Source organism: Hypanus sabinus, chromosome 10, assembly GCF_030144855.1.
Source record: "Hypanus sabinus isolate sHypSab1 chromosome 10, sHypSab1.hap1, whole genome shotgun sequence".
Taxonomy (NCBI): domain Eukaryota; kingdom Metazoa; phylum Chordata; class Chondrichthyes; order Myliobatiformes; family Dasyatidae; genus Hypanus; species Hypanus sabinus.
In genome coordinates, this window is record NC_082715.1 from 46,117,995 (window position 1) to 46,128,487 (window position 10,493).

The 10,493-nt window shown below is 40.0% G+C and overlaps 1 protein-coding gene across 4 annotated transcripts in view; it reads right to left on the minus strand.

Moving 5' to 3' along the window:
- ldah (lipid droplet associated hydrolase) overlaps positions 1-10,152 on the minus strand; it is a 316,978-nt gene extending 306,826 nt beyond the window's left edge. For 3 of the 4 annotated variants that reach the window (XM_059981799.1, XM_059981804.1, XM_059981797.1), the window contains exon 1: positions 9,845-10,096. The gene's annotated coding sequence lies outside the window, so the exon portion shown is untranslated. The other variant, XM_059981798.1, reaches the window with a different exon arrangement.
- Positions 10,153-10,493: the final 341 nt, after the last annotated feature.

The following is a 10,493-nucleotide window of genomic DNA, read 5'->3' on the forward strand; positions in this document are numbered from 1 at the left end:
GCAAAAAAGAAGAAATTAACATAACTGCAGGTGTAACTTTCCAAAGATGTTCCTGCAGGAAATTCTGCGCATGTGTCAACAATCTGTGCAGCAAATTTTTTTAAGAGGTTAAGGAAGTGGCTTTATCATCCTTGAGGAGTGTGTGGGAAGGTGGGTGGGGGGGAAAATAGTACTGATAATATTACCGCCAGCAAACTTCTTTGAGGAATTATCCAGCCCAACCATATGAGGGAGCCAAATTAACAAACCGAAAACAGATGTTGACCCAGACTAGTTTGATGATCTTGTCATTTCAACCACATGTCAGTTTGGTTGCTCTACTCAGGCTCAGTAATTTTTCCCAGAAAGTTTCCGCAGTAACAATGGGGCACAAAATTTTGAAAGTTACCAAAGAAAAAATGATACTGATTAATCGACATTCTCTAGTTTTGTTTTTACAAATGAGAGTTTAAATGATAGAATTCATTTTTTTGACTTTTATTAAATTGTTATTATATATTGAGCAAATATATTTTGTGGGTGCCTCATTCGACAACATATTTTCCTTTGGACAACAACTGTACAAAGATTTACAGCATGATAAGTTTATAACAAAAGATATTGCATATAGAGTAAATTGCCATGATCTTGTACAGATAATGGCCATCATTAGCACATAAAATGCTAACTTAATTTGAAAACTAATTTAACCAATTTACTGTAATTTTAACTGTGCTTAATGTTTTAAAAAATTCTTCCAAAGCAAGCTAAACACAAGGCTTGATGAGTGGCAATGTAAAGCTTTATTTCACTTTTTATTAAATATATCTCATGAATAAACTAACATTTTCTCTCCTGACTTTAAAATGTTTGTTTTGACAAGTTTTATGTAAGATAAACATACTTACCTGAGTTATGGTTTCTTAAACTGCTCTTTGTTGAGTTAACCTCAAACTGAAGCAACCATTCCCTGTGCCACATTCAATACCATGACAACTGCTGAAGAAATGTTAACACCATAACCTGCTGCAGCATGACATTTATTTTTCTAAATAATTTTCAAACTATTTATGGACCACTCAAAACAACATACCTCAGGAGAATAAAACTGGGAAAAGATTTCCTTTACACTTGACCAAGATTTAAAACATCTGATTCTGGGACTTTCCAATTACTTTCCTGATTTTATCTACCAAGATTTGATTGTTTTTAGCAATTAATTTTTATATATTAAAGCCAGTGAGCAGTTTTAGGATTTTAGAGGTGCTACAACAGCAGGTGGCACTATCCACATAGCAGACTGAGTACAATCAGGCTCAATCTAATTTACAAATTCTGTGACCCAAATCAGTCCTATGCACTTGTCCTTCAGAACCTGCAGCAATTGTTGCATTACAAGAATTACTGAATGAGCTCATTTATTATTCTCTTAGACAAATTTTAAAATTTCAGTGCAGTGCAAGATTTTAAACTCATCCTCCATTCCACTCACATTGCCTGGCAATTTCCACCAACTTCACACACTAGAGAGAAACAGACACAGCAATCTCAGAAATCAAGAGTGGAGTAAAATAACTGAAACTGAACTAAAATCTGTACCTTGGATTAAAATAAAATGAGAAAATCTTCTTCAGTCTTGCAATGTCTAACTGTGGAAGAACCAAGGGCAAATGTTCTCTCCCTTGTACTTGAAATATACCTACTTTTTCATCACTATGTAGAAAGCTGTATCATCAGCTTCATAAGCTGATAGAATACTTCCTCAAGAAGAATTTAAGATGAAGACTAGTCAGATGATATAAAACTGGGTGTTGTGCAAATTGAAAGAGATCCCCATCCACAACAATATTAGGAGTGCTGACAAATGTATATGCTGTGTGGAATTCTATTAGGAAGTACAAGTCTCATTAAATATAAACAACCCAAGGGTTACTGCATTAAGAAAAGTTACAGTAAAATAACCTGGATGGGTGGTATTGGTTAGCTAGAAGTTAATTTTTCCAATTAATTACTGGTAAACTCAAGAAACAATCTTGTCTTGAACCTTAACGCAGGTTTATAAAACTTTTGATCTTTTGAATCTTGTTCTATAACATCTAGTGAATATAACAAATACTTAAAATGCAGATACCATATAATAAAAATTAAAGACATGCTCCCTGGAGTTAAGGGGTGCTAATATTTAAACTGGTTTCCTTTCCTCAGGTGCTATGCCCCTCCCAACACCCCCAATGCCTTACATAGATCTGATTCTTTGAACATAAAGTAATGGAAGATTCACAAAATCCATTAAACAGTGAGGAGATCTCAAGCAATTATCACATTTAAACAAGACTTTAAACATCTGAAACTGCGATTTACCAGTTCTTTTTCTGATCTTATCTACCAACTTCTGATAGTTTCTAGCCTGAAGATGTCTTCAAGTAACTCAAACTGAAAGGTTTTGCAGTTGAAGAATCAAAAAATTGGCTTAAGGTAGAAGAAAACACCACTGTACCCATCTCTGAATGTATCAGCACCCATTAGGCAATACATTACCGAATTATCTCATTATTCAGTGAGATCGTCATTGCCCTAACATGTTTAATTTGGTACAAAACTTAACCCATTGTCAAAAACATTACTGGAACATATAAATGTTGCATCGAGTGATTTTTATCTGTACTGGTCTGAAAGCTGACAGTTCTTACTTGTTCACCGACTATCCAGACTTCATTAGTCACATTTCCCCTGAAAAACTGTGTTCTTTTTGTCCTTGTTGATCAATCTGATATCCTGCATTATTAAGCACCATGTTATGTGACTGCCTTGCCCACAGAGGTCAGGGCCACTGCCACTCTCAATCTCTTAGCCTCAAGATAATTCCAGGTTGATCTTTGACATGTGTGAAGATCGGTTCATTGTAACAGAAATCCAAACTACATCATTAGGGAGAAAAAAAAATCCATTTTCTTTCCTCTAGTTCAGGGCACAGGCAGAGAAGATACTGACATTTACTCGCACAGCAGGCCTCCTCAAAATACATATTCCATTCAAGTAGTATCATGTTATAAATACATCACTGATAACTTCCTGTTGAAATTAACAGTCTACAGTCCTGGTGAGTCATTTTGGTTTCCTCGCACAAAGAATATGCTAACCCCTATCTTCTGGAGAGCATTCCTCAACCCTCTTACCATATTAGGAGCTTCCATTCAATAAATTCATAGCAAATATATCAATGCACATATATGTCACCATTTAAAATGAAAGACCTGACCCCATAGGACGGACAACTAATGTGGTAAAAAAAACTGTGCAAATACAAAAAGGGGAAGAAAAAAAATAGAAATAATAAATAAATATTTTGAGAACACGAGATAAAGGCTTCTTGAAAGTGAATCCAGATCGATGATATGGTGAGTGAAGTTATACCCTCTTCAAGAGTCTGATGGTTGAGGAGTATTAACTGTTTCTGAACTTGGTGCAGGTCCTGAGGCTCCTGTACCTTCTTCTGATGTCAGCAGTGAGAAGAGAGCACGGACTGGCTCTTGGTCTTGCTGACATGAGTGAAAGGTTGTTGTTGTGGCACCACCCAACCAGATTTTCGATCTCCCTCCTCTTTGCTGGTTTGTCACCACACTTGATTTGGCCAATGACAGTGGTCTTAGCAACAAACTTAAGCATGGCATTGGAGCCATACTTAGCCTCACTGACAGAAGTATAAAGCAAGCAGAGCAGGGAGCTCAGCAGACAGTCTTGTGGTTCACCTGTGCTGAAGGAAATTGTGAAGGAAATGTTGCCAATCCAAACTGACCGACTGAGGTCTATAAACAAGGGAATCGAGGATCTAGTCACATAAGGAGGTATTGAGGTCTAGGACTTGGAAGCTTATTGATTAGAATTAAGGGGATGATAGTATTAAATGTTGAGCTGTAGTTAAGGTAGAGAATCCTAATACATGCATCTTTGCTGTCCAAATGTACCAGAATTGAATGAAGAGCCAATGAAATGTTATCTGCCATTGACTTGTGATGGTCGACAAATTGGAGTGCATCCAAGTTTCTTCTCAGGGCAAGAGCAGATATTTTTCATCACCAACCTTTCAAGGCATTTCATGACCGTGGATGTATTTGTTACTGGACAATAGACATTGAGGTGGGTTACCACAATCTTCTTAGACATCGATATAATTGAAGCCTGCTCGAAGCAGGTGGGTACCTCAGACCTCTGAAATGAGAGGCTAACAATCTGAATGAACACTCCAGCCAGTAGATCAGCATACCCAATGCTTTCCATGGTTTCACTCTCCTGCAGGATGCTCTCATGTCAGCCCTAGAGAATGAAATCACAGGATCATCGGAGCTGTGCAAGTTGGTGAAGATACCTCCACACTTTGATGGCTAAAACAAACATAAAAGGCATCAGACTCATCTGGGAGTAAATTCTTGTTATCACCTTTGTTACTTGGCTTCATTTTGTAGGATTTGATAGCATCCAAGGCCCACCATGGCTGTCCAGCATCCTTCAGTGATTCAAGTTTGGTCTGGAGTTGCCACTTCACAGTTGAGATGGCTTTCCAAACCAGGAACTCTTATCATGCTTGGTTGCCAGACACGAATGCCACTGATCTGGACAACAGCAGAGTGGATCTTGTGGTTTACACAGGGCTTCGTGATTAGGCAAGCCTCTGAATGATTTTGTATGGATACACTGTCTATGGCTATAGTTAAAAAGTTCATGACAATCATGTTGTGTTCGTTCAGATCATCTGATGAGTCCTTGAACACAGCCCAGTTTATCGGAACAAAACAATCCTGCAGCCACTCCTCAGATTCCTGTGAGCACTTTTTTTGTTGTCCTCCTCATCTCTTAAGCTCTGTTCTTTAGCCTGTGCCTGCATGCAGATAAGACAGCAAAGTGTTCAGATTTCCCCGAAGTGCAGTCTAGGCACGAAATGGTAGTCATTTCTAATTGTAGTGCAACAGTGGTTGAGTTGTGTTGTAACCTCTGGTGCTGCAGGTGATATGTTGATGATAATGGGGCAGATTTTTCTTCAAACAAGTCTGAATGAAGTCCTGGACAGTGATTTGAAAGGCATCACAGTAGAACTTCCTTAGAAGTTTGTTAAGATTCAGTATGGCATCTAAAACTTTGACAAACTTCTAAAGATGTGTGGTGTACAGTCTATTGACAGACTGCATTACAGCCTAGTATGGAAACACCAAAGCCCTTGAAAGGAATATCCTACAATAAGTAGTGGACAGAGTCCAGTCCATTACTGGTAAAGCCCTTCCCACCACCGAGTACATCGACATGGAGCACTGTCGCAGGAAAGCAGCATCCATCATTAGTAATCCCCACCACCCAGGTCATGCTTTCTTCTTACTGCTGCCATCAGGAAGAAGGTACAGGAGCCTCAGCACTCACATCACCAAGAACAGTTATTACCCCTCAACCATTAGGCTCTTGAAGCAAAGGGGGTAACTTCACTTGCCCCATCACTGAACTGTTCCTACAACCTACGGGCTCGCTTTCAAGGACTCTTCATCACATGTTCTCAATACTGATTGCTTATTTATTTAATATTTCTTTCTTTTTGCATTTGTTTTCTGCACACTGGTAGTCCATTATGTTGGTGTGGTCTTCCATTGATTCTATTATGTTTATTGGATTTATTGAGTATGCCCACATGAAAATGAATCTCAGGTTTGTATATGATGACATACATGTACTTTGATAATAAATTTTGCCACTCATAGTGGCATTCAATACATTAAGTGCTCACTTAACAACTGCTTTTGGCAGTTTGCAAACTGCAGTCAGGATCATGTGGAAGAACTCTCTTGGTAAGTAGAACAGTCAGCATTTAACCATCAGATAGTCAAGGCTGGGGGAAATAAGAGCATGCCTAGACCTCTATGTCTGAGCAACTGAGTTTTTCATGAAACACAGACCCCCACCTTTTGCTTCTCTGAATCAGCCGTCCAGCCCATCCAGTGCATCAAGATCTCCTCAGGTTTTACCGACATATCCGGTGTGTCAAAGTGAGGCATGCCTCCTTGAAACACAGAACACAGCAAGACCTCATTTCCTGCCAACACTGCTATCTTGCCCTTAGGGCCACAATCTTGTTCTCCAGCAACTACACATTTTCTAACAAGATACTGGGTAGAGAAAGTTTCATTCTTCAGTGTTTCAGCCTGGCTTAGAGTCCTCCACTCTTCCCTCTCTTCCAGCCATGGCATTGTACCTTCATCCGCATAAAGGTACCATATCTGAATGCTTGAGAGTTAAGTCTGCAGAATCTTTCAGAAGATCATGAAATTACTAGTTTGTTAAGATAGTTCAAAAGTGTGCTGCTTAAAGGGAAATTATAAGACTGGAAATTGCAGTGAGAGTAATTCAGAAGTATATATAGTTAAAAGTTTTGTAAGCAGCCAAGGACATGTTGGCATGACTCACCAGCACCTTCTTGGAGGAAGTAGCTGGTACAGTGTTGTGACCCTTTAAGAGCTTGGAGTCAATATTGCAGCTGAGACTAGACGCCAGCATCTGCCAGATATCGCAATAAATCAATGAAAAATGTCACAATGAAATGGACACAGCATGGAGTTACACAGTAAAGTCTGACAATGCTGCTCTGTGACCAATCTGTTAAAGCCCTTTATGGGGCTTTAATAAATTGCACCATAATGCTGACATAATACTTTTTAAAAAGAAGTAATTCTGAGGGTAACATCTGGAGCACTGTTTCTATGTTACATTGCCAGGTGCCAAACCCTGCGGTTGCAATGTTGAAAATATTTTACTTGATTCTGTTGAGCACGCAACCCTTTATACTCTCCACCACTTTCCTGTTCTTCTGCCACTAAAACCCACGATCCTAGCTTCTATCCTTTCCATAATTAAGCTTATGCAAATTTTGTTGCAGATATCCAAATGACTTTCATTTTATCTTGCACCCGCACATGAATATACCATTGCACTGTGACATAATACTCACTGGAGTGAGCTGGCTTCAGGGTTTCCAAGAAGCATGGCCTCTAAGAATGTGGGCTCAATCTATGCTTCACAGATTCAGACATCCATATAATTATTTTCTGATTTAATATTTTTACTGGCTTTTCTCCATGTGCACCACTGAATAATGCAGTGTGTAGTTGATTTTGGTACAATTCCCAGTTGTTATAATAAGTCTACAACTCTAAATTCTTTGCCATTCCAATTCTTAGTAATTAGCCTTTGTTACCCCACTTGGCCTACATGTGACTCCAGACATACCAATACGATTGGCTCTGAAAGAGTTTGGCTACCTACAACTGAAGAGCATTTGGGGTAAGGCAATAATCACCAGATCCCAAAAACTGAAAAAAAAGTCTGAGACAGTACAGATGTTGTCATCCACTCAATTTGTTTCCAATTCCCTGATCCCAATGAATTCATATTCTCCATGAGCATCCTTCTACACATCCACCCAATAATCAGGAAGGAATCCCCACCACTTCTTCCATGAATAGACACACAGCCAGTCTCCACCACTAATACATTCGGCTGAACTTGTCCAACTTTGCACAACTTCTCCTTCAACTTCACTTTTTTTTCCTGACCAAAGGTGTAGCTGTGTTGCCCAGTGGTCATTTTGTGGGAAATGTGCAAGCCTTTGCTTCAACCCTCTGAAAAGAACTCTTTATTTGGTACATTAATTTGGTGCTGCTTCATTCAATCAAACACATGTAGTGCAAAAACAGCATCACTTCTGCCAAATTCCACCTTGACGTCACTTTCACATTCTCAATTGCTGGTTTTCCCCTCCATTTCTGTATCTCTCCTTCTCAGAATATAGGATGGTCACAAATATTGTTTACAAGGTCAAAGGCTCCCTCAACTATATTTAGGAGCCTTCCTCCCACCCTTCCTCATATGACTCCATTCCATTACCCTAGTTCCTTTGTTTTGGTTAAACTGGCTCTGAGAATGAGATTTGGCATAGGTATCTTTTAGATGTCTTCCTTCTTTCTGAACTCACAGATTTCACTCTACCATGGACAGAGGCCTTGAACACATCTCATCTATTTCCACATTTCAGCTCTCACCCCTCTCCTCTTGCACAGATCAAGAACAAATTTGCACTTGTCCTTACCTACTACCTCTACACTCAATAAACATAAGAAAAAGCAGGGGTAGGCCACCTGGTCCATCAAAGCTGCTCTACCATTCAATAACACTCAAACAAGAGATAAAATGTTCTTTTGTTTAACAAGCAACTCACACAAAATGCCGGTGGGACAAGACTCGTCAAGGGTCTCAGCGTGAAATGTCGACTGTACTTCTTCCAACAGATGCTGCCTGGCCTGCTGTGTTCCACCAGCATTTTGTGTGTGCTGTTGAATTTCCAGCATCTGTAGATTTCCTCACATTTTTATTTTAACAACTTTACTTTCTCCATTCACATTTAGTACACAATGACTGCCACCTTGTTACCTTCGATTCCCTTCCACACCTCGCGTGCTTGTCCAGAACAGGGAAAGTGTGCATCCCAACTACATGCTTACATGGCAGATCTGGCCATGGCCTCTGCTCCATCAGTCTACCTTCTCTCCATAACCTTCATTATCCTGCTACGCTAAAATCTATCTGTGTCTCAAAAGTGTCTAATGAAATAGCCTCTACTGCTTCCCTGGGCAAAGAATTACTACTCTCTGAGAAAAGCAGTTTCTCTTCATCTCCATCTTAAATCTATAGCCCAGTATCTTCAGGCTTATTCACAAGTGGAAACAACTTTCCTGCCTTTAACGTCAAAGTTCAAAGTAAATTTATTACGAAAGTACAAATACGTCACCATATATAACCCTGAGATTCATTTTCTTCTGTTCCTTAGCTATCCCTATTATTATCAATTTCAGCAAGTAGGGTCCCCAGCGACTCATTCTCTTCTCATAAGCCACGCCTCTTCTCTCTGCAATCAACCTGATGAACCTCCTCTGCACTCCCTCCAAAGCCAGTACATCTTTCCTCTGGTAACAGCCATAACTGCACCCACTGCTCCAGGTGCAGCCTCACCAGTACCCTGTACAGTGCAGCATAACTTCCTTGCTCTTAAATTAATTTCTTCAAATAAATGCACAGAAATCAAAGCAAAATAAACCAAAGCAGCATAATTGAACAATTTTAATGATTGTGGATCAGAGCAGTATGAACCAGATCTCTCACTTTAAAAGCCATCATGTAATAGTAAACATGTTGCATCAACTGTATTAATGATTACATGGATATTCAGCAACTTCTAAAATATGAACGTCATGACATAATTTGATTTTTAAGTTATCAGTACAATTATATTTTTAAAAAGCATGTTAGTTTATTTATCTGTAACTTCCTCAACAGTTTCACACGGTAACAGCGATTAATGTGTAATACCATCCATTAACTGCTGAAACAGTAAACATTAACACTTTTATTGGCTATGTCATAGTCCTCGTCCCAACCCTCTTTTTTCTTTTATTTTGCTCAGTGTCTCTTTCCTTACTGTCTCCATTATTTTATTCCAAAAATATTTTGAAATTGTCTCTATATCCATACATGCTACCTCACTGCATTTTAAAGTCTCATTTCACTTTTCCAGTTTTATGCGCATCCACCTGCTCAACTAAACTTGCTTTACACCCACCGTCTCCAGGTGCACCGACTCAGCCCATGCCCCCAGTCTCCCCCCTTCCCTCTTTTAATTCGCCTATACCTCTCACGCATACAATCCTCGCCTCCTTGCGCACTGCCAACTTCCATCTCATCTTTATCCAACTTCCCTCCCCGTCCTCCATTCACTTGATCATCCTCATTCCTTCCCTCCCTCCTTTCTCTACCAGTTCCATCCTTCTGGTCATACCGTCTGCTGCACTCTCCCCTCTCGCATCTTTTCCTTCTCTCCTCACTTTGCTGATCCACTCCTCTCCCTCCCCTTCCCTTCCCTTTCCCCTAAACTCCTCCTCCATCCCCACTCTCTACTGTGCTCCTTATACTTTGTACTCTACTTCTCCCCTCCGACTCTCCCCATTTTTCAATTTATTTTTCCAATACATTCTCTCTCCCTTCTGCCGTTTCTTCCAAAACGCCACCCCACCCCACACCATTCTCTATTTTTTACCTCTTCCGGTGTCCAGCCACTTCGCTCCGCCGGCGCTCTCCTTCCCCACGCCCCTCCGCTCTCGCTTTAAGGTTCCGCCCGCCGCTCTTTCGTGTTGAGAGAAACAGGCAGCTCGCAGAGAACTGAGCGACAAAAATGGGAAACAAATCACTCCGACCCTCCTGTCTCCTCGGTTTGAAATTATTTCCTCAATGGTGCACATCATTTAAAGTGACATGTATACTGTATTGGCATCTTTTCAAAATGTGAGAAAGCCCAACAAGCATTGAATCACCGGTGCTAAATAAATCATACCTTTTTTTTGTGAGATACGGCAGTGATATGTATGTCCCGGAGGCTAAACGGCTAAGAGCCACAGTTACTTAAGACATAACAATCAACAGTTCAAAGT